Genomic DNA, 25,625 nt, shown 5'->3' with positions numbered 1-25,625 from the left:
GCCGTCATTCACAGCACACTTAGCACATATAAGATAGCATTAAGCATACAGTCACACACGCATACACACAGAGCCCATAGTCCCTGAATGACATGTCTTGTAAATGCAAAGTTCAAAGTACGTATATGTCACAACATACACTCTTGAGACTAGTCAACAAATCCAGGAAACATAATAGAATCAATGAAAGACCACACTCAACAGGACGGACAGCAGCCAGTGTACAAAAGACAGCACACCCTGCTAATACAAAAGGAAATAAAAATAATAATAATAAATATTGAGCGCATGACATAAAGAGTCCTTGAAAGAGAGTCCATAGCTTGTGGGAACAGTTTAGTGAACTTGAGTAAATTTATTCCCACTGGTTTAGTGCCTGATGGTTGATGGGTAATACCTGTTCCTGAACCTGATGATGTGGGTCCTGATGGCAGCGGTGAGAAGATCGGATGCCCTGGGTGGTTGGGGTCCTTGATGATGGATGCTTCTTTCATGTGATAGCGCTCCCGGTATGTGCTCAGTAGTGTGAGGGCTTCAGCCACAATGGTCTGGACCATAGCCACTACTTAGTGTCGGATTTGCTGTTCTTGGACGTTAGTGTTTCCATTCCAGACCGTGATGAATCTAGCCAAGACATTCCACAACACAATACATTCTGCAGAATCTATAGAAATAATGGTGCATCGGTGCTATTGGCAAGCACAAGCGGATCTCCGCAGTCTGCAGACAAATGTACACAGGCACACACACAAACCAGCTTGTCTTCCACCGAGCGAACACTGAAGATCAGCACTGATGGGAGGGCCAGTAGCAACCGAACATGGACATTGTGCCACATTGCTTCTGGTGTCTCCTCTCCTGGATTTCTGCAACATGCACACCCGCGGCTTGAGGCCTAGTCATCGCCACAGCTGAGGCCACACAGCTCCTCTGCCATCTGTCTCCCCAATAAACAAGGGAAACGACCTGGCTGTATTTATTACCAATGTTTAACAGACTCTTGCGATCACAACAGAAATGGTCAAGACAACCGCTCATTGTTGGATCGCGTGCTGCCTTCTCACACAGACTCCCTGAGAGATGCCAAGCTGGACAAATCCCAGATCCATGAGATTGTCCTGGTCGGAGGCTCCACCCGCATCCCCAAGATCCAGAAGCTGCTGCAAGATTTCTTCAACGGTAGGGAGCTGAACAAGAGCATCAACCCCGATGAGGCCGTGGCCTATGGGCAGCTGTCCAGGCGGCCATTCTGCCATTAGCAGACAGAAACACCAAGTCCAGCTCGTTCATCAAACAAGCAGCTCATCGATGGCGTAGACCTTTAACACTTGAAGTTCTTCATTCCCAGTATTGTCTTGTATAATAAAACAGATGTTTAAAAACCTTTTTTCTGTCTCTGGGACGGCTGCTGTATCCAATCTTGTCACCATCTTACAGGAGGCTCAGAAGGGGCAGTATTCAGAATAACGATTGAATGCTGTGCTGGAGCCTGGTGGTACCTGCTTTCAGGCTTTCTATATCTCCTGCCCGAGGGGAATCGGGTGAAGAGAGAATGTCCAGGGAGTGCTGGGTCTTTGATTACTGAGGCAGTGAGAAGTGTAGACAGAGTCCACGGAGGAGAGGATGCTCTCTGTGATGTGCTGAACTGTGCCCACAACTCTCTGCAGTCTCAGGCAGGACAGTTCCTGTATCAAGCCAAGATGCATCCTGTTTGACCCTGATCTGATAAACAGGCAGAACAATCTTGATGGGATGAATAGTCTCCTCAAAGTTCTCTCATTCTGTCTCTGGTTTGTGTGGTTTAATGTTTGACACTTTACTGCCTGACGATGCGGAAAATAGTTTTGAATTTTTGCTGGTCAACTCTCATTGAAAGTGACTTGAACTCATTTGAACTTTTACTTTGTGAGATCAGCTGCAGGTGGGATTTGAATATTGTGGTCCTCTGGGCCTTGCTTGGATTGGCTGACAAAGTCAGTGAGACTTCTGCCTTTTTCCTTTCACGTCCTCAGTTCAGCCAAGAAGCAGTATAAAAGTTAAAACTGTGGTCAGAGAGTATCTCTGAGATGGGTCGTGGGTTCATATCAGAGTGTTACACACATCATTGCTTTGCTGGGATGGCAAATATTCCTCAACCCCAAGCAGAAAGCCCCACAAAGTAGCTCCTCCACAAACCACTCCCCCCACACCCAAGTAAGTATTCATCTTTCCAAAGGCGAGTTTTGCTTTGGTGCCAGGTTCACTCGTGCTTACCCAATCTTCTCCTGCTGTGGAACCAACTCCTGGAGTTGTGGATGACTTTCTGGTAAAGGTAAGCGCCAAAGAGCAGTAACACAGCTTACAAACATGAGGTGTTCCGGTAATGCTTCACAGCACTAGCCATCATGCTGTAAATCCCACTACTGTCTGTAAAGTCTTTGTACAGTCTCGTGTGGCCGCGAGTTTCCTTCGGGTGCTCTGGTCTCCTCCCTCAGTCTGCACACGTATAGGTCAGGGTCAGCAAATTGTGACCATGCTATGCGAGTTCCAGAGGCATGGCAACACTTGCGGGCTGCCCCCAGTACATCCTCGGACTGTGTCGGTCACTGACACTTGCGGGCTGCCCCCAACATCCTCGGACTGTGTCGGTCACTGACACTTGCGGGCTGCCCCCAACATCCTCGGACTGTGTCGGTCACTGACACTTGCGGGCTGCCCCCAGTACATCCTCGGACTGTGTCGGTCACTGACACTTGCGGGCTGCCCCCAACATCCTCGGACTGTGTCGGTCACTGACACTTGCGGGCTGCCCCCAGTACATCCTCGGACTGTGTCGGTCACTGACACTTGCGGGCTGCCCCCAACATCCTCGGACTGTGTCGGTCACTGACGCTTGGGGGCTGCCCCCAGTACAGCCTCGGACTGTGTCGGTCACTGACACTTGCGGGCGGCCCCCAGTACAGCCTCGGACTGTGTCGGTCACTGACGCTTGCGGGCTGCCCCCAGTACATCCTCGGACTGTGCTGGTCACTGACACTTGCGGGCTGCCCCCAACATCCTCGGACTGTGTCGGTCACTGACGCTTGCGGGCTGCCCCCAGTACAGCCTCGGACTGTGTCAGTCACTGACACTTGCGGGCTGCCCCCAGTACAGCCTCGGACTGTGTTGGTCACTGACACTTGCGGGCTGCCCCCAGTACATCCTCGGACCGTGTCGGTCACTGATACTTGCGGGCTGCCCCCAACATCCTCGGACTGTGTCGGTCACTGACACTTGCGGCTGCCCCCCAGTACATCCTCGGACTGTGTCGGTCACTGACACTTGCGGGCTGCCCCCAGTACATCCTCGGACTGTGTCGGTCACTGACACTTGCGGGCTGCCCCCAGTACATCCTCGGACTGTGTCGGTCACTGACACTTGCGGGCTGCCCCCAGTACATCCTCGGACTGTGTCGGTCACTGACACTTGCGGGCTGCCTCCAGCACATCCTCGGACTGTGTCGGTCACTGACACTTGCGGGCTGCCCCCAGTACATCCTCGGACTGTGTCGGTCACTGACACTTGCGGGCTGCCCCAGTACATCCTCGGACTGTGTCGGTCACTGACACTTGTGGGCTGCCCCCAGTACATCCTCAGACTGTGTCGGTCACTGACACTTGCGGCCTGCCCCCAGTACATCCTCGGACTGTGTCGGTCACTGACACTTGCGGGCTGCCCCCAGTACATCCTCGGACTGTGTCGGTCACTGACACTTGCGGGCTGCCCCCAGTACATCCTCGGACTGTGTCGGTCACTGACACTTGCGGGCTGCCCCCAGTACATCCTCGGACTGTGTCGGTCACTGACACTTGCGGGCTGCCCCCAACATCCTCGGACTGTGTCGGTCACTGACACTTGCGGGCTGTCCCCAGTACATCCTCGGACTGTGTCGGTCACTGACACTTGCGGGCTGCCCCAACATCCTCGGACTGTGTCGGTCACTGACACTTGCGGGCTGCCCCCAGTACATCCTCGGACTGTGTCGGTCACTGACACTTGCGGGCTGCCCCCAGTACATCCTCGGACTGTGTCGGTCACTGACACTTGCGGGCTGCCCCCAGTACATCCTCGGACTGTGTCGGTCACTGACACTTGCGGGCTGCCCCCAGTACATCCTCGGACTGTGTCGGTCACTGACACTTGCGGGCTGCCCCCAGTACATCCTCGGACTGTGTCGGTCACTGACACTTGCGGGCTGCCCCCAGTACATCCTCGGACTGTGTCGGTCACTGACACTTGCGGGCTGCCCCCAGTACATCCTCGGACTGTGTCGGTCACTGACACTTGCGGGCTGCCCCCAGTACATCCTCGGACTGTGTCGGTCACTGACACTTGCGGGCTGCCCCCAGTACAATCCTCGGACTGTGTCGGTCACTGACACTTGCGGGCTGCCCCCAGTACATCCTCGGACTGTGTCGGTCACTGACACTTGCGGGCTGCCCCCAGAACATCCTCGGACTGTGTCGGTCACTGACACTTGCGGGCTGCCCCCAGTACATCCTCGGACTGTGTCGGTCACTGACACTTGCGGGCTGCCCCCAGTACATCCTCGGACTGTGTCGGTCACTGACACTTGCGGGCTGCCCCCAGCACATCCTCGGACTGTGTTGGTCACTGACACTTGCGGGCTGCCCCCAACATCCTCGGACTGTGTCGGTCACTGACACTTGCGGGCTGCCCCCAGTACATCCTCGGACTGTGTCGGTCACTGACACTTGCGGGCTGCCCCCAACATCCTCGGACTGTGTCGGTCACTGACACTTGCGTGCCCCCAGTACATCCTCGGACTGTGTCGGTCACTGACACTTGCGGGCTGCCCCCAGTACATCCTCGGACTGTGTCGGTCACTGACACTTGCGGGCTGCCCCCAGTACATCCTCGGACTGTGTCGGTCACTGACACTTGCGGGCTGCCCCCAGTACATCCTCGGACTGTGTCGGTCACTGACACTTGCGGGCTGCCCCCAGTACATCCTCGGACTGTGGCGGTCGTTCACGCAAACAACACATTTCAAAATGTGTTTCAATTTAACAAATAAAGCTGCTCTTATCTTCACTTGAAACAAGGCAGAGTCTATTTTCTAGACGGAGAGCAAATTCAGAAATCAGAGGTGCCAAGGGACCTGAGAGTCCTTGTATAGAATTCCCTAAAGATAACTTGGAGGTTGAGTCGGTAGTAAGGAAGGCAAATGCAATGTTGGCATTCATTTTCAGAGGATTGGAATATAAAATCGAGGATATACTGTAATTCTGAGGCCTAAGTAGGTTATTGGTTCAACAGTATTTGGTGTATTAGTATTTTTGGACATCATATCTAAGGAAAGGGTGTGCTAGCATTGGAGAGGATCTAGGCGAGGTTCAGAAAAATGATCCAGGGAATGAAAGGGTTACTGTATGAGAAGCATTTGAGAACTTTGGTCCCGTACTTGCTGGGCTTTAGAGGAATCGGCAAGGAGAGGGGAGGGGAATCTCTTTGAAACCTACCAAATCTTGAAAGGCCGAGAGAAAGAATGAACATCCATAGGATGTTTCCAATAGTGGGAGAGACTGTGACCAGAGGAATTAATTGCTACTGATGTCCATGGAGGCCAAGCCATTGGTTATATTTTAGATAGATAGATAGATAGATAGATAGATAGATAGATAGATAGATAGATAGATAGATAGATAGATAGATAGATAGATAGATAGATAGATAGATAGATAGATAGATAGATAGATACTTTATTCATCCCCATGGGGAAATTCAACTTTTTTTCCAGTGTCCCATACACTTGTTGTAGCAAAACTAATTACATACAATACTTAACTCAGTAAAAAATATGATATGCATCTAAATCACTATCTCAAGAAGCATTAATAATAGCTTTAAAAAGTTCTTAAGTCCTGGCGGTTGAATTGTAAAGCCTAATGGCATTGGGGAGTATTGACCTCTTCATCCTGTCTGAGGAGCATTGCATCGATAGTAACCTGTCGCTGAAACTGCTTCTCTGTCTCTGGATGGTGCTATGTAGAGGATGTTCAGAGTTATCCATAATTGACCGTAGCCTACTCAGCGCCCTTCGCTCAGCTACCGATGTTAAACTCTCCAGTACTTTGCCCACGACAGAGCCCGCCTTCCTTACCAGCTTATTAAGACGTGAGGCATCCCTCTTCTTAATGCTGCCTCCCCAAAACGCCACCACAAAGAAGAGGGCGCTCTCCACAACTGACCTATAGAACATCTTCAGCATCTCACTACAGACATTGAATGACGCCAACCTTCTAAGGAAGTACAGTCGACTCTGTGCCTTCATGCACAAGGCATCTGTGTTGGCAGTCCAGTCTAGCTTCTCGTCGAACTGTACTCCCAGATACTTGTAGGTCTTAACCTGCTCCACACATTCTCCATTAATGATCACTGGCTCCATATGAGGCCTAGATCTCCTAAAGTCCACCACCATCTCCTTGGTCTTGGTGATATTGAGACGCAGGTAGTTTGAGTTGCACCATATCACAAAGTCCTGTATCAGTTTCCTATATCTCCCCTCCTTGTCCATTCCTGACACACCCCACTATGGCCGTGTCATCAGCGAACTTCTGCACATGCAGGACTCCGAGTTATATTGGAAGTCTGATGTGTACAGGATGAACAGGACCGGAGAGAGTACGGTTCCCTGCGCCGCTCCTGTGCTGCTGACCACCGTGTCAGACCTACAGGTTGAAAGGTTAGCGAGGTTGGTCAAACATACAGTGAGAGACAGATGAATAGGGTTTGACAGGGAACGTAAATCAGCCATTATCAAGGTCAACTTTATTGTTACCCAAGTTACACAAGCAAATGAAACAATGTTCCTCCGGACCATGGAGCACCTAGAAAACAACACCTACAAAATATACACACAGCACACAGCGCTGAAATAACGACACGCAGTCGGTGAGTTGCAGTTGCGAAAAAAGATTTATTCAAACTTCGCGGCCTCGCTTTAAAGCCTTCCTGTTCCCCCCCTCGCCGGGCGGGAATGCTGTAGAGGGCTCATATTCACAGTCCCGTCCCGCGCGCGGGCTTTACCCCTTGCTGGTGAAGGCTTGGCGCCTTTTGGGGCCGGGCTCTCTGCCGGCGCGCGCCACTTTGTGAGCCGGTTCGAGTGCGCTGGAAAGTGGGTCACCATATAACCCCCCAGAACCGGCGATACACCTCTCCCCAATGTCCACAGTCTGGGTCTGTCTCTGTTTGGGAGGTCTGTCTCTGCGCCGCGGTGCCGGAGCCCCGACCGGCTGCGCCAAGTCAACATGGGCCGGTTTGAGTCGGTCCACGGTGAAAACCTCCTCTTTCCCCCGAATGTCCAGCACGAATGTGGACCCGTTGTTGTTGATCACCGTAAACGGCCCCTCGTAGGGCCGCTGTAGCGGTGCCCGGTGTCCCGCCCCTCTCGTACAAAAACGAACTTACAGTTCTGCAGGTCTTTGGCTACGCAGGTCGGGTTCTGCCCCATGCTGGTGAAGTGGGTATGGGGGCCAGGTTACTGAGCCTCTCGCATAGTCTGTCCAGGACTGCTGCGGGTTCTTCCTCTTGCCCCCTTGGGGCGGTATGAACTCTCCTGGGACGACCAGGGGTGCACCGTACACCAACTCGGCCGACGAGGTGTGCAGATCTCTTTGGGCGCCGTGCGGATTCCGAGCAGGACCCGGGAAGTTTGTCCACCCAGTTAGGCACTTTGAGGCGGGCCATGAGAGCCGACTTCAGTGTGACTGTGGAAACGCTCCACTAGTCCGTTCGACTGTGGGTGGTAGGCAGTTGTGTGGTGTAGCTGTGTTCCAAAAAGGCTGACCAGCTGGACCTGACATAGCTGACCACAGGCTGGAGGTGAACTGGGCGCCTCTGTCGGAGGTAATGTGGGCCGGTACACCAAAGCAAGATACCCAGGTGGCGATCAGTGCCCGGGCGCAGGATTCAGAGGTGGTGTCGGCGAGCGGGACAGCCTCTGGCCATCTTGTGAACCGGTCCACGATAGTCAGGAGGTGCCGTGCTCCTCATGACACTGGCAGGGGGCCCACGATACCACATGAATGTGGTCGAAACGCCGGCGGGTGGGGGAGGAACTTGGTGCTGCACCTTGGCTGTTTGGCAGTGCATGCACGTTCTGGCCCAATCACTGCCCTGCTTGCGGAGTCCGTGCAAACGAACCTGCTGGAGACCATCCGGACGGTTGACCTGATGGAGAGGTGCGCTAAGTTGTGAATGGAGGTGATAACTCGCCGCCGCCAGGCTGCTGGGACGACGGGGCAGGGTTGGCCGGTGGTGACGTCACAGAGTAGGGTCCTCTCACCTGGGCCTACGGGGAGGTCCTGAGCTGCAAACCGGAGACTACAGTTCTGTAAGTAGGGATCTCATCGTCTGCCTGCTGCGCCTCCGCCAGCGCTGTAATAGTCCACCCCCTGGGACAGGGCCTGGATGGTAGGTCTGGATAGTGCGTCCGCCACGACATTGTCCTTTCCCGAGACATGCCGGATGTCTGTCGTGTATTCGGAGTTGTAGGACAGATGTCGCTGCTGGCGGGACGACCAGGGATCGGACGCCTTCGTGAACGCAAAGGTAAGCGGTTTGTGGTTCGCGAACGCGGTGAACGGCCTACCTTCTAAGAAGTACCTGAAAATGCCGGATTGCCAGGTATAGCACCAACAGTTCCCGGTCGAAAGCACTGTATTTGAGTTCGGGTGGTCGTAGGTGTTTGCTGAAGAACGCCAGGGGTTGCCAGCGACCCTCGATGAGTTGTGTCCAGCACTCCACCGACTGCTGTGTTGGATGCATCCACTGTGAGGGCGGTAGGGACGTCCATTCTGGGGTGCACTAGCATCGTGGCGTTTGCCAAGGCTTCTTTGGTTTTAACGAAAGCGGCTGCGGCCTCTTCGTCCCAGGTAATGTCCTTGCCCTTACCCGACATCAGGGTGAACAGGGGGCGCATGATTCGGGCTGCTGAGGGGAGGAAGCGGTGGTAGAAATTCCCCATACCCACGAATTCCTACAGACCTTTGATTGTGTTGGGTCGGGGGAAGTGGCGGACCGCGTCTACCTTGGCGGGCAGAGGGGTTGCCCCATCTTTAGTAATCCTGTAGCCCAGGAAGTCGATGGTGTCGAGCCCCAACTGGCATTTGGCCGGGTTTTGATTGTTAGGCCGTATTCACTCAGTCGGGCTTAGAGTTGACGGAGGCGGGACGGATGCTCTGACGACTGCTGCTGGCTATGCGGATGTCTCCACAATAGATGAAAGCGAAGTCCAGGTCGCGTCCCATAGCGTCCATTAACCGCTGGAACATCTGTTGCGGCATTCTTCAGGCCGAACGGCATGCGGAGGAACTCAAAAAGGCCGACGGGGTGATGAGAGCCGTTTTGGGGTCGTCGTCCGGATGCATCGGGATTTGATGGTATCTTGCGGATGAGGGTCCTACCTTGGAGAAGATCCGTGCTCCGTGCAGGTTTGCTGTAAAGTCCTGAATGTGCGGCACAGGGTAGCGGTCCGGTGTGGTAGCCTCGTTCAGTCTGCGGTAGTCGCCGCATGGTCTCCAGCTTCCTGTCGCTTTGGGCACCATGTGCCGGGGGGGAGGCCCATGGGCTGTCGGACCGCCGTATGATCCCCAATTCCTCCATCCTCTTGAACTCCTCCTTCGCCAGTCGGAGCTTGTCCGGGGGAAGACTTCGAGCACGGGCGTGGAGGGGGTGTCCTGGGTCGGGATGTTGTGCTGTAACGCCATGTCTGGGCATGGCTGCCGTGAACTGCGGGCCAAACCGATGGGACGTCCGCCAGGACTCTGGTGAAGTCGTTGTTCGACAGCGTGATGGAGTCTAGGTGTGGGGCCGGCAACTGGGCTTCACCCAGGGAGAACGTTTGAAAAGTCTTGGCGTGGACTAGTCTCTTCCCTTGCAGGTCGGACCTGTAGGCTGTGAGCTCGCAAAAAATCCGCCCCCAGGAGTGGTTGGGCTACGGCGGTCAGTGTGAAGTCCCACGTGAACCGGCTGGAGCCGAACTGTAGCCGCACCGTACGGGTGCCGTAGGTCCGTTCGCGGCCCTCAGGGTGGGACCCGGTTCTCTTTTGCGGGTGTCGTAACTCGACGGAGGTAAGACGCTGATCTCGGCTCTGGTGTCGACCAAATAGCGGCGTCTCGACTGTTTGTCCCAGACATACAGGAGGCTATCCTGATGGCCAGCCGCCGTAGCCATCAGCAGCCGCTGGTCCTGGCGTTTCCCGGGAGCTTGCAGGGCGGGCTACAGCGGCGGGCTTCCGCGCCCCACCGCTGGTGGTAGAAGCACCATTGTTCGTTGGCCTCCTCACTCCTGTCTCCGGGTTTTGTGGGCTCTGCTGCCGGACCTGGTCTGGTTTACTGCTGGGCGCGTGGCTTGGTGATCTGTACGACGGACGCCCCACTCTCCTTGGCTTTCCACAGCACATTTGCCCGGGCCCCCCACCTTCCGGGGGTCGCTGAAATCCGCGTCGGACAGCAGCAGGCGTATGTCCTCGGGCAGCTGCTCCCAGGAACGCCTGCTCAAAACCTGAGGCAGGACTTGTAACCTCCGGCCAGGGCCAGCATCTCGTTCACTAATGCCGACGGCGGCCTGTCTCCCAAACCATCCAGGTGCAGTAAGTGTGCAGCTCGCTCGCGCCGTGAGAGTCCGCAAGTCCTTATGAGCAGGGCTTTGAATTCTGTGTATTTGCCGTCCGCTGGGGGCGACCCTATGAACTCCTCAACCTGGGCGGCTGTCTCCTGGTCGAGGGAGCTCACCACGTAGTAGTAACGGGTGGAATCCGAGGTTATCTGCCGAATGGGGAATTGGGCTTCTGCTTGTTACTGATGTTTTTACGGCCATCTTTGATTCTCAAGATGTCTCTTTTTTTCTAATATTGTTTCACTGTACGCATTAAACAAATCGGGGGAGAAAACATACCCTTGTCTAACGCCTCTCTTGATTTTCGTAAACTGACTCACTTCTCCATCTATTCTTAAAGCGACAGTTTGTTCCCAGTACAAATTTCTGATTAGGCGGAGGTATTTCGAATCTAGATCGAGAGTTTCCTGTGATATTTCGAATAACTTATTGTGCTTCACTTTATCAAATGCTTTTGTGTAGTCGATAAATCAAACAAACAATCATTTTTTTGCACTTGAATAGCTCTTTCTGATAGTATCCTTCATATTAGTATCACGTTTCTTGTACCTTTGTCTTTCACAAAACCACAGTGTTCTTTACATACTTCAGCTTGTATCTTACTTTTAGCTCTTGTCATCAAAATTCTTCAAAGTATCTTAGTGACATGACTCATTAAACTTATGGTCCTATGTAATTCACGTTCTATTGCTCCAGGTTTCTTAGGAAGAGTGATAAATACTGATTTTTAAATCTCTTCTGGCATTATTCCAGTCTCACAAATGTCATTGATTAAATCAGTAAGTTTTTCAATTTTGCCGTTACAACTCTATAAAACTGATCCGACCATACGTGGAGTACTGAGTTCAGGTCTGGACGGCTCATTATAGAGAGTACAAGAGGAAAACTTGAGCAAGCTTGGGCTTCTCTCTTTGCAGCAAAGGGGGATGATAGGAGATTTGACGGAGGTATACAAGAGAGAGAGAGAAAAAAAGGATGGACAGCGTGGACACTCTGCGTCTTTTCACCAGGCTGGCAATGGCTAACACGAGAGGACATACCTTTCAGGTATCTGGGGGAAATTATAGGGGTATGGGTGCCAGAGGCAGTTTTGCTTTACACACAGAGAATGTTGAGGGTTTGGATCTCCCTGCCACGGTGGTGCTGTAAGAAAGTGTTAACTGTGATTCCTTCCTGGCTTACGCTGAAATAAAATGGAAGTCTGTAAGAATAAAGAGTGTTAGCTTGGAGTGGGATTGTTTTGAGGAAGTACAAGACAGCCAGTCTGCAGCAATGTTTTCAGAGAGTCAAGTGCCACCATAATAATTGAGGTGGGTGAAGAACATGTTGGTCTGGGCTGAAGGGCATCAAGGTTCCAGTGGGTGCAGCTGGTCCCGCCAAGATGTAAATATACCAGGTGTAGGAGTTTTGAAGGGTATAAAAATGAGAGTGTTCTTTGCTGCAAGGTGGAAAGAGAGTTGTCTCAGGGCAGACCACAGCTGGAGGATGGGTACAACTGTACTGAGGGGAGCTAGTATACTGACAGGGAATTCTGTTGGAACCACCCTTGTGGAGTTTTCTCATGTGGCATGTGTGTGAGGAAAGGGATAGGTAGGAATCAAAGATACAGGTCAGTAAGTAGAATTGAGCAGAAGGTAGAGACGAGGTCGAGAAACCGCATCAGGAAGTCAAGATGGAGCATTGTTAATGGAGCACAGTGTCGTCAAGGGGCTGAAGTGCGTTTATTTTAATGCAGGTTGTAGAACAGTTAAGACAGAAGTACTTGGAGCCAGGAATACTCTGTGACACAATGAATTAGCCATTACAAAGATCTGGCTGAGAGAAGGGCAGGACTAATAGCTAAACATTCCAGAATTCGGATGATTCAAACAGTTCAGAGAGAGGTGAATGAGGCTGCATTACCGATCAGGCAGAATGTCGCAAAGTGCAGGTCATCCAAGAGTCTCATCCAATAAAATAATGTAAGTAGGACACAGGAATAAGAATGGTATAAGATTATATATAAACATCCCAATAGACAGTGAGAGAGATCAACCGATATGTCAGCAGGTTATGGACGGATGTAAAAACAATATAGCTGTAGTGGGTGATTAATCTCCCGGAATGACCAGGACTCCCTTGCAGCCTTAGGCTTCGATGGGGCATTATTTGTTAGGTGTGTTCAGAAAGGTTTCCTGAAACAGTATGTAGTGGTCACCAGGGAGGGAGACGTATTTGACTTAGTCTGGGGAAATGAGCCTAAAGAGATGATTGGAGTTTCATTGGGAACGATTTAAGGATTATAATTCCGAAGGGTTTCCGACAGTTATTGATAAGGATAAGAATGAACCCTGCATGTAAATGAACGTAAATTTGTGGAATGCTAATTGCCGCAGAATTGGACAGAAATCAGAGAGAGTAGTTTGGAAAACGATGTTCTTATTTAGTCAAATTGACATGTCAGAGTCACTCACAGTCCAATCGTTCAGAATTCCGGAGCTCCATCTCCATGTTAGGAAAGTAGAGCAGGACGGGGACATTCAGGAACTAAGGAAGGTGAGAGATATTGTGTTTGTTTAAAAAGTAAGAGGAGTCATGTGTAGATTTAGAAAGCTCAAATTGGACAGGGCATTGGAGAAACATATAGGAAGCAAGAAACAAGTCAGACAGTGGACAGAGAAATGGCATATGAGGTATTGTACTCCGGGAAGTCAAATTACAGCGGTTTTCTTCAAAATTCCTCTCCCTGTTGGTGTAGCTGGAATGACAGTTATGTCAGAGACATGCTCTGCCTGATGATGTGGGAGATCAGGGAGTTGGTCATCGTCGCCGATAACTTCACATGAGGGAAGTGACCAGCTGCAGTTCCTGAATGACTATGTGATGGAAATTGAGGTGGTGAGCGACAGAGCAAGGATCATCTAGGACCCGAGACCAGATCATTCGTGTAGTCACACATAAGGTGCAGGATGCAAACATGTTGGTGACCACCAGGGGAGACAAAATAAATAGCCAGATATTTTAGTGTCCCCCAATGGCTGCTCCGCTCACAACAAGAACACATTTGAATCCTGATGATGGAATGACCTATTAGGGCACAACAGCAGCAGCCAGGCTGCTGGCACTGACGGTGTCTCTGAAGCCCAGAAAGGGAGGAAGAGATCAGGCAGACAGTATTCGATAGAAGACTCAAGTTTCGTTGGCTGTAAAAGAGATACAAGGATGTTGTGTTGTCTCCAGAGAACCAGAATCAGGAACGTGTCGGAGCAGCAGCAGAAAATTCTCAAGTGCTCCGGGGACATATCGAACATAGAAATTTACAGAACAGTACAGGTCATTTGGTCCCACAATATTGTACTAACCATGCAAATTGCTCTAGAGACTACCAAGAATTGTGCTACTGAATACACTCTATTTTATAAGCTCCATGTAACTACTTAAGAGGCTCTTAAAAGACCCCATTGTATCCGCTTCCACCACCACTGCTGGCAGTGCATTCCCTGCACCCAGCACCCTCTGTGTGAAAAACTTAACTCTGACATCCCCTCGGTACCTATGTCCAAGCACCTTAAAACGTTGCCCCTACTTTTCAACCTTTTCAGCCATGGGGGAAAAAAAACTTTTGGCTATCCAAACGATTAATGACCCTCATCATCTTATATACCTCTATCAGGCCATCTCTCATCCTCTGTCGCTTCAAGGAAAAAAGGTTAAGTTCACCCATCCTATTAAAATAAGGTACGCCTTCCAATCCAGGCAACATCATTGAAAATCTCCTCCGTATTCTCTATATAGTATCCACATCCTTCCTGTAGTGAGTTGATCAGAACTGAACACTTGTGGGGGGTCAGACCAAGGTCTTATATAGCTGTAATATGACCTCATGACTCTTGAACTCAATCCCCATGGTTGATAATACCAACATAACATATACCTTCTTAGCAACACTGTCAATCTGCTGTCATGGGCAAACCGAGTTTGAAACGGGGTCCAGAACTGACCCTATGAACTGTACTGCTATTAAGAGAGGGGGAGGTGTCCAGCACAATGAGAGAGAGCGAGAGAGAGAGAGAGAGAGAGAGAGAGAGAGAGAGAGAGAGAGAGAGAGAGAGAGAGAGAGAGGAGAGAGAGAGAGAGAGAGAGGAGAAGAGAGAGAGAGAGAGAGAGAGAGAGAGAGAGAGAGAGGAGAGAGAGAGAGAAACTGCTCTGATTTATAAAGGCCAGCATACCAAAAGCTTTCTTCACCACCCTATCCACATGAGATTCCACCTTCAGGGAACTAGGCACCATTATTCCTAGATCACTCTGTTCTACTGCATTCTTCAATGCTCTACCATTTACCATGTATGTCCTATTTGGATTATTCCACCAAAATGTAGCACCTCACACTTATCAGCATTAAACTCCATCTGCCACCGTTCAGCCCATTCTTCTAACTGCCTAAATCTCTCTGCAAGCTTTGAAAACCTACTTCCTTACCAACAATGCTACCTATCTTAGTATCATCTGCATACTTACTAATCCAATTTACCACTCCATCATCCAGATCATTAATGTATATGACAAACAACATTGGAACCAGTACAGATCCCTGAGGCACACCACTAGTCACCAGCCTCCAACCTGACAAACAGTTATCCACCACTACTCTCTGGCATCTCCCATCCAGCCACTGGTTGAATCCATTTTACTGCTGAACTGTTTCTTTTATATTATTTAACCGTCTGCTCATACCTTTGCAGATTGAAATATTTCTTTTCGACGTCTTTAGACCTTTTACAGATTTGAGATGCCCATTACAGACTGTCTGATCAGCAACATCGCACACAAAATTTTGGAGGAACTCAGCAGAGTTCCTTGTGTTGCCTTGGATTTGCAGCACCAGCAGACTTTCTCGTATTTGTACTTTAGCAACTTGCTTATTTTTGCCGTTTTCGTCCTGATCTCGGTCTTTCGATTGTATCTTTCTTCGAATCTATCTTTGTGTATTTTGAATTGTATTGACTTTATTACTTACATCCTTCATATACATGAGAAGTAAACATCTTTACATTATGTCTCCGTCTAATTGCAGTGTGCAATTTATAGTAACTTATAATAAATAGTATGTACAACAGGACAGTCACTATCACATAGATATACATGTGTGCAATTGTTTCTGTATATGTGTGTGTGTGCGTGTGTGTGTGTGCGTGCGTGAGCGTGAGTGTCACCCGGAAGTAGCTGAAGGACTGTAGGACAGTTCAAAATGGGAAACTGCAGGAACAGAGGTAGGGATCGGTCAGTGTCGCTGAACTCCGTTCAGAGATGAATAATCAGCCATAAAAAAGATTAAATCTGTAAATTAAGTCAATTTTTATTGTAATTTCGACCATAACTGCTGGTACAGTACACGGTAAAAAACGAGAGAACGTTTTTCAGGACCATGGTACTACATGAACAATGCAAAACCTACACTGAACCACGTAAAACAACGCAAAAATTACACTAGACTACAGACCTACCCAGGACTGCATAAAGTACACAGAACAGTGCAGGCATTGCAATAAATAATAAACAAGACAATAGGCACAGCAGAAGACAGTAGGTTGGTAGTCCGATGGCTTGGGCGAAAATCGGGTTACTTAATAAACAGCTGAATGGCGGCGTCCGGGATTCCGCCGTTTCTGTACTCCCGCCGAGTATTTCGTTTGCCACAGATGTAGTCCAATTTAATGTCCATTGGACACTAGAATGGACGGGAGAGCCGGCCGGCTAGGGCTTACTTGTTTCCTGGCACGGACTCCTGCCCGCTTGCCTCGCTTCCGCTTCCTCGGACACCGCTTACGATGTCCCCAACTCCGTCCACCGGCATCAGGCGACTCCGAGGACTGCAGGCTTGATTCCCTCAGCAAGCTGAGTTCGTGTAATCTACCCAGCAGATTTTCATGAAGGTTTGTTTTTAGGCGATCCCTGTATTGTAGCAGTAACTGGCAATGGTAGATAGTTGCTGTTATTCATTGCCCTACAACCCTAATTGTGCCTTAAGATTAAATTGAAAAAACTAAATTAAAGTAGCACCAGATCCGAAAGGCTGTTGTGGATGCTCTGCGACAAAGTTCAATCATTAAATTAAATCTATCGGCCACCAGAGACACTGCTGAGGTAATGCCAAAGAATTTAGCTGTATTTATCTCCAGTCGCCCCAATATTAACATTAAGGACAATGGTATTGAATTAAAGTGTTTGTTCAAGTAACTGAACTAGTGAGGTGTATAACCGTATCTCTGGAGACAGATCCTCTGTATAAATCAGGAGCCGCTTTGAATGCATTAGCTGTCTGCCGGAGCTGTGGATACAGGAGTAGACAGAAATCACAGATTCTCACTGAAATGGTGTATCCTGTCATCTGGCGGATAGCAGAGGTTTACTATCCTTTTATTTCAGCCTTTGGAATTTCCGGTAAACCGCAGTGTCAGCTGTCGTAGGTGGATGTTAAAGTTTAATCCCAATGTTGTAATTCATTCTGCCGGTGATTAAACTGTCACATTCCAGTCCCAGTATTCGACATTTTAGGAATGGAATGGAAACACCAGGACTGTAGATGCAGGGATTTTGATCTAAAAACAAACCGCTGCAGGAAATCAGCGGATCGGCCAAATTCTGTGGGACTGAGCGTCAGGCTCTTCCAGCGGGTTTGTGACGAATAATGAAATGTTCAGGTATCCGCTTTTGGTCTCGTAGCAGATGCACTGCATTTGCAAATATTGTGTTTATACAGCCCGCGGAGATTATACCAATTGACTATCTGCATTTGAATGTGTGATTGTCTGAGTTTGGAGCAACAACCAGACCTTCGACTGTAGTAACACTTTAGCAAATGTGAGGCGTTCCGTGTTGTAACACGAAACTTCCGTGGATTTTAATAAATGTGTGCGGTATGACTGAATATAAAGCAGTTGATGGACAACAGAATGAAGTCGATGCCGTGCCAGTTAACACAGCCGACGTGGCGCTTCATATTTACCAATACTGTGAAATGTTTTATATTATATCTGCATCTGACACCGTTACAGACATCTGACTGCGGCACCGAGTTTGATTTCCCTCTCCCCTGCTTCCCTGTGATGGATTAAGTGGGAGGCATCATGTCTGTCTGTGAGGCTGTGTCAGACTGCGCTGTATCTGTTGGAATCAGTCAATGTTCTGTTGTAAAGCCAGTGAGGTGGCAAATGCTGGAATAGGAAACAAACTCGGGGAATGCTGGAAAACAGTGAGCCCCAAGCAGCTTGTATGGAAAGAGAACCAGTTAACACTCGTGTCAGGGGTCTCTCTGAGAACAGTTCTGAGGGGAGATACTTCACTGTTATTCCACATATTCTGTTTTTGCCTGAAGAAGCGTTTCCAGCGTTTCCTGTTTTTGGTTCGGTCCTTCAGCTGTTCTGACGTTGGCACGGATCGCCATGGCCATGGAAATTGATGATTGTCTAATGGAAGAACCCGCCATCAGCATCCGGATTTGTGCATTTCATCCAGACAAGACGCGAGTAGAAAATGTTCCATCCAGTATTGACGCTGAGTTGATAGTTAACCAGTTTTAGCTTTGCGCTGCCACTTCACATTTCGGTCATCAGTAAGGAAACCGTATTCAGATCATACTGACTTTATTTTACTCTCCACCCTCTCTCGACCCTCCCGCCGCTAAATGTAACAATGAAGTGGAAATATTACAGGATCCCCTCAAACTGCTGCATTGGACTCTGCTTACTATTTTCACAACTTGCTGTTCCCTGTCTCTCTTCTAGCGAGCTTGGTGGCGAATGTGATCCTGTCCCGGGGAAAGTGCGGTCTCTCCAAATGTGTCACTTGCAACCTGGTGGGAATGGCAGCGGCCGATTTTCTGGTCGTTATCTCGGATCCGCTGCTCAGGATGACTGCTGGGACTTATTTTCCCCGATCATTGCTGCTCATCACTCCTGTGTGCAGACTCGATCTGTGGTTGGTTGCTGCGAGCACTGTGAGCTCAGTCTGGCTGACTGTCGCTTTCACAGTCGATCGATTTGTGGCTATTTGCCGTGAGAAGCTGAAAACAAAATATTGCACCGAGAGAGCGGCGGCTGTGATTATCGGGACAGTGAGTGCGCTGACCTGTTTAGAGAGTGTTCCAAGGTACTTTGCACCAAGCTACAAAAACTCTCCCTCATGGGCGGCATTTGAGATGAGTCACCTCATTTTAACCCCTTGTGTTCCATTCTTTCTGATGCTGCTGTTCAATATTGTGACTGTCCGGCGGATTCTAGTGGTCAGTCGAGCCCGCAGGGGGCTCCGGGGACAAAAGAGTGGAGAGAATAATAAGGACCGTAAGATGGAGAACCGACGCAAATCCATCGTTTTGCTCTTCAGCGTAACCGGTGGTTTCATATTGTTGTGGGGAACACTGATGCCATTTTATACTGTTATGCCTGTGCCCAACTCTGAGGGGTCGAAGCGTCCCAAAGTAGCCCCCTCCTTTTTGAGAATCGCAAGATCGCTATTAATTCAGGTCTGGAGACCCAGGAAATGAGAGAGAGGCGTTTGGAATGTCTTGGCCCCTCGGCGATACAAAGCTACGGGAAACGGCCATTGTCTCTTGGAGACGGAATTGTGTATTGAGTACTGTGCTTCGTGGAAGCCCTCAGGCAACGTGGGCTGGTTGGGGGATGGCATCATTCCACCCTGATTGACATCTGAGACCCTGTGAGTCAGGATAAAAGGGGGTCTGTGGGAACAGCCCCTCAGACGCACCAGAAGAAACGCTAGAAATCCTGTAACAGCGTAATAGCGAAAGCCGGTGGAACGCCCACGTGCGTCCTTTTCCATTTGCCTCGAAATTGGTGGGCCTTACCACGGAAGAATGGCTTTAGCTGAAACAAAAGAGAAATCAGCCCCTACGACTCTCGAAGGATTGACATCATAAAAGGAATGGGCAAGTTTTAAACTCTCTCTCTTGACTCCAACCAAAGGCTGCAGCCTGCAGCTTGAATGAACTTGAGTGACTTTTATATTTCCATCGGACAATACATTATCCCCTAGACAACGATAGAGCTATTTCTTATTGATTATTATTATACCCGCGCTTTTAGATTTAGTATTGACGACGTATATTATCTGTATGTTTGCATTGACATTATTTTTGTGTATTTTTATCAATAAATACTGTTAAAAATAGTACCATCAGACTTCAACGGACCTCTCTATCTTTGCTGGTAAGTGACCCAGTTACGGGATACGTAACAATACCTGCAGATGTATTTCAATGAGTTTTGTTGATTCTGTCACGGATCCCCGTTACATCACAGACCGCACATCTGGAATGCTGCAGATTCTCAGTTCCTGCACCAACACGTGTATTTCCGCCTTGGCTCAGAACAAATTCCGGGAGGAACTGAAGAATGCGGTGAAATGCCCACTGAATCGGATTTTGAAACTCATGAAACATCGGAAATAAATGTAAAGTATTGCAATTCATCAGCCTTCATGCTCTCTATTCTATGCCCCCACTTGTGGTTAAATGGGAACAATGTGATGAACAGCGTCACAAAACTAACACGGGAAAATCTGCAGATGTTCGAAATAAAAAACAACAAACACAAAATCATATCCTGTTGAAGGGTCTCGGCCGGAGACGTCGACTGTATACTCTGTTCCACACACAAAATGCCGGAAGAACTCAGCAGTCCAGGTCGCATCTATGGAAACGAGTAAACTCTCGACGTTTCGTGCCGAACCCTTCATCACAGTCCTGTCAACTGATTACTCTTTTCCATTTGTGTGTGTTGCCTTAAGAGTTACAAAACAGATGTTTACAGCTGATCCCAGCGCCATTACTGGCCTCACCATCCCAGAGAAATCCCCTTTGCAACTCACGTCCCGCCCTGTTAAATTGAAGCTTGAGGCGAACCTGTTACCCCTGCTTCCCAGTTCCGACAGAACTGCCTTATCTTGGAGTATAATTTCGTCTGTATCAACCACTCCTGCTCCCGTCATAACCCCTCCTTTCCTTCACCCTTTTTCCTCCTTTTTCTCTACCTGTAGGTTCTCCTTCTCACTGACACCTTGATGTACTTTCCTGTAAGAAAATTTTAGTTTTTTTTTAAACTGAAGACAAAGTACCGTTACGTTCACTTGTGGCGCTGTGAAAGATAAAGAGATAAGAAAGTGAGCGCGAGCAGGAGACAGCGCGAGGGCTGAGGGCGCGAAGGAGAGAGCGAATGAGACTTCGCGAGGGAGAAACAGAGTGAGATGGAAAGAGAGAACGGGGTGGAGAGAGAGATAGTGAGAGCGCATGAGACCGTGGAGTGAGCGCGAAGGCTGAGGGCGCGAAGGAGAGAGCGAATGAGACCGCGAGGGACAAACAGAGTGAGATAGAGGGAGAGAGAGAGAACGGGTGGAGAGAGATAGTGAGAGCGCATGAGACATCGTGGAGTGAGCGCGAGGGCTGGGGGCGCGAAGGAGAGAGCGAATGAGACCGCGAGGGACAAACAGAGTGAGATAGAGGGAGAGAGAGAGAGAACAGGGTGGAGAGAGAAATAGTGAGAGCGCATGAGACATCGTGGAGTGAGCGCGAGGGTTGTGGGCGCAAAGGAGAGAGCGAATGAGACTTCGCGAGGGAGAAACAGAGTGAGATGGAAAGAGAGAACGGGGTGGAGAGAGAGATAGTGAGAGCGCATGAGACATCGTGGAGTGAGCGCGAGGGTTGTGGGCGCAAAGGAGAGAGCGAATGAGACTTCGCGAGGGAGAAACAGAGTGAGATGGAAAGAGAGAACGGGGTGGAGAGAGAGATAGTGAGAGCGCATGAGACATCGTGGAGTGAGCGCGAAGGCTGGGGGCGCGAAGGAGAGAGCGAATGAGACTTCGCGAGGGACAAACAGAGTGAGATGGAAAGAGAGAACGGGGTGGAGAGAGAGATAGTGAGAGCGCATGAGACATCGTGGAGTGAGCGCGAGGGCTGGGGGCGCAAAGGAGAGAGCGAATGAGACTTCGCGAGAAAGAGGGCGCAGGGAAGTAGACGAGAGGGAGAGGGCGCAAGGGAGAGGACGCGAGAGTGAGCGTGTGGGAGAGATAGAGAAAGAGAGTGAGGGAGAGAGATAGTGAAGTGAATGAGACATCGTGAGGGAGACAGGGAGAGAGAGAAAAAAATCAGGCTGCGTGACATTGTCGGATCTGTGTTTCCCCTCCAACGCTGAGATCAGCTTGTAGAGAAACCATTTAGCGGGGGAGTGGGATGGGCACAGGCAGGAGTATCTATGGAAATGAGTGAGATTATAGGATGGTACGTTACCTTCATCATGCCAGGGACAAGGATGTCTCTGAAAAGGTACAGACCATTCTGTAAAGGCAGGGTGAACAGCCAGAGGTCATTAACCTTATTAGAACTAACAACAGGGAGACAAGATCCAGCAAAGAGAATTCAGGGAGTTGGGCAGAGAGTTAAGAAGTAGGAACTCTGTGGTGATGATTTCAGGATTCCTTCAGGTGCCACATGCTTGCGAGGTAAGAGATGGTAAGCTGGTACTCTTAAATGTGCCGCTGACAGTCTGTGCAGGAGGGAGTGCATCAGGAACACAGATCATTGGGCTCTCTTCCAGGATAAGTGGGACTGGTTTAAGGAGTGTGGTTACACTGAAGGGGTACCAATATTCTCACAGTGAAGCATACTGGAGCCACCCTGATGACTTTCTATCATGTGGCATGTGGAGAGGGTGTTGGGATCCAGAGCTACAGGCCAGTAATTAGCAATGAGCGGAATGTAGAGATGAGGTCGAAGAACCCCAAGAGAAATTCAAAATGGGGCCACGTTAATGAGCACAGTGGCAGCGAAGGGCAAAAGTGAGTTTATTTCAGTGCAGGGTGTAGAATAGTTAAAGCAGATGGACTCAAATCCTGTATTATTACATGGCACAGTGATTCATCCATTACAGAGAGCTGGTTGAGAGAAGGTTAGGACTGGAATCTAAACATTTATATGATTCAGACAGTCCAGAGGGAGCTAAAACAGGTCAGGGAGATGTACTGCTGATCAGGCAGAATGTCATAAGGTTGAGGTCATCCTAGAGGCTGATCCAGTAAGACAATGTGAGTAGAACTCAGGAATAAGAAAGGTGCAGTTACTGTGGTGGGATTATACTGTAGGCCTTCCAATAGCCAGTAAGAGAGAGGAAAAGACATGCCAGCAGGTTACGGTTTGATGTAAAAACAATAGAGTAGCTGTAGTGGGTGAATAGTCTCCCCAGGATGACTGGGACTCCCTTACCACCTGAGGCTTAGATGGACCTGCAGGTGGATGAATGTAAATTTGTGGAAGACAAAATACAGCAGAATTGGGAGGAATCATAGAGAGCAGTTTGGGAGCTGATGTTACTGGTTGTTACTGGATGAAGCCGGTGATAGCTGATGTCTGACATATGAGAGTCACTTACAGTTCAGCCGGTCAGAAGTCAGGAGATCCCCGTCCATGTGAGGAAGGTAGAGAAGGACAGGGACATTCTGGAACTTAGGGTGATGAGAAATATTGCATTTGTTTAAAAAATGTAAAATGAGTCATATGTAAGGTCTGGGAAGGTGAAATTGGACAGGGTCTTGGGGGATCATACTGGTAGCAAGAAACAAGTGGCACTATGAATCACGAAAGTAAACAGTGACCAGGAAATATCTTCAATGAGGAGGATCAATGAGAATCCCAGAGCATTTTATGCCTGCAGTGAAAACAACAGTATAGTAGGGAGAGGGCAGGACCATTCAAGGACAAACGTTGCAGTTTATGCCTGGAGGCAGAGTTAGCATGCGAGGTTGAATATGAACACTTTACATTCAATGGCGTTCACTGAGGAGGAGGACATGGAGGACAAACAGAGCACTTCAATGACAGAAACTTGTAAAACCCTGATAATGGACTGCAATTCATGGGCACTATCTATCGCCTTCCTCCCATTGGGCATCATTTAGGGGAATGATAAAGGAGAAATTTGAATGATATGTGCTTCGATTTACAAAGTGTTTTGAAATGCCACCGGTAGAAAGAGAAATATCAATGTAGGCATGTTATGGAAAGTTGTAAAAGCAATAGAGTAGTGCATGGCTGTTATTTCCCAAATATTTACTGAGATTATCTTGGTGTGGAGACTCAGAGGATCGGAATTTGTTGGCATCCTGGAAAGATTTACCAGTATTTCCGGCCTATACTATGTGAGTTTGTGCAGATTTAACATTTCATCTAAAACTTTGATAATGCTCTTAAGATCTAGAGTGAATAGCTTGAATGGTGTGGTTTAGAAACGCCAATGTCCTTGATAGAATAGCAATAGAAAAGTTGTGGATGCAGCCAATCCATCACAGGTAAAGACGTCCCCACCAATGAGCACATCTACAAGGAGCACTGTCATAGGAAAGCAGTATCCATCATCAAGGACCCCATCATCCAGGTGATGATTGCTTCTGGATGCTGTCATAAAAAAGAGTTACAGGAGCCTCAGGTCCCACAGCACCAGGTTCAGGAATAGCTATTACCCCTCAACGACCAGGCTTTGGAAGCAGAGAGGATAATGTCACTCAGCATAACAATGAAGTCACATCCAGGGACTCCACAAATCATGTTCTCAATATTTAGTTTGCATTTGTTATGATTTTATTTTGTTTTTTGTTTATTTAGACAATTCATTGTGTTTTCTCCGTCTTTATTGTGTGCATTTTCACTGATTCCTTTGTGGGGGTTTTTTGTATTTATTGTGTATGCCTGCAACAAAATGTATATGGTGGCATTTCTACTTCAACAATATATCTCCTTTCAACATTGAACTTCACAGGAACTATCTTGTGAGATAGGTGGAGTAAGATTGGCTTTTCCCTTTGGAGGGAAGCAGGATGAGAGATGACTTAAAAGAGCTGTACAAAATGATAGGAGGCATCAATCGAGGGGACAGCTAGAGAATTTTTTTCCCGATGGAATAGGCTAAAACAAGAAGACTTTATTTTGAGGTGATTGGAGAAAATTATTGCGGGGTGATATCTGAGGTTAATCTTTAAACACAGACAATGTGCAATTCGCTGCTGGGGTTGGTGGTAAAGGCAGATGCATTAGGGACACTTAAGACACCTTGCATTGGGACATGAACCTTGCAACTGATTAATTTAACTGGGACACCATTTCAATATCAATAATCCCTAAAGAAGGACACAGTCTTGGTGAAATTTTCCAAACTAAGGGCAAGCTAATGATAACCTATCACCTTCTACTTCACCCTCACCTTCCCCCACCTGTGTTTCTTGACTTCTCATCTATTTTTCCTGTTGGACGCCCTCAACCCGAAACGTTGACAGTTTACTTTTACATAGATGCTGAGTTGACTGCTGATTTCCTAAGGCATTTTATGTGTGTTTCAAGCTAATGAGAACTATGTTCGGCAGGACCTGGGGAGAGCAGGGACTGGGAGCAGCTGTGACTCGATAACTCATACCTGACCTGTGAGAGTTATCTAAAGCCAAGTGGTTCAAAATTCAAATGGGTTCTGTGAGGGGGAAATACAAGAATCTAAGATCTAAGAATATTGAATGATCAGAGATGTTGCAAATGCAGTTAAACTGGAAAGTGAACCATAAGGAGAGTTAAGGATGTGGAAATTAGACAAGGCTCAATGAATAGTCAGCAATTTGCAAATTAAACAGATAATCAGTGATAGTGGGGGAGGTGAAATGATTTTGCTGAGCAAGACTGGAGAGATTACCAAATCACCTTGTACATACTTTAAAAACACGCCATGGAGAAAGCAAGAATGTAGGCAACTCAGTGATGGAGCAGTGAAAGTACGCCTGGAGCTAGAAAAAGTGGTCATATCACTAGATGAACAATTCACATCGGTATTCATCAAACAGAAAGTGAAGGTGGAAAGAAAGATAGAACATAGAACATAGAATAGTACAGCACATTACAGGCCCTTCGGCCCACAATGTTGTGCCGACCCTCAAACCCTGC

This window comes from Hemitrygon akajei, chromosome 2, assembly GCF_048418815.1.
Source record: "Hemitrygon akajei chromosome 2, sHemAka1.3, whole genome shotgun sequence".
In the NCBI taxonomy this organism is placed as follows: Eukaryota; Metazoa; Chordata; class Chondrichthyes; order Myliobatiformes; family Dasyatidae; genus Hemitrygon; species Hemitrygon akajei.
This window is presented reverse-complemented; position numbering follows the sequence as displayed.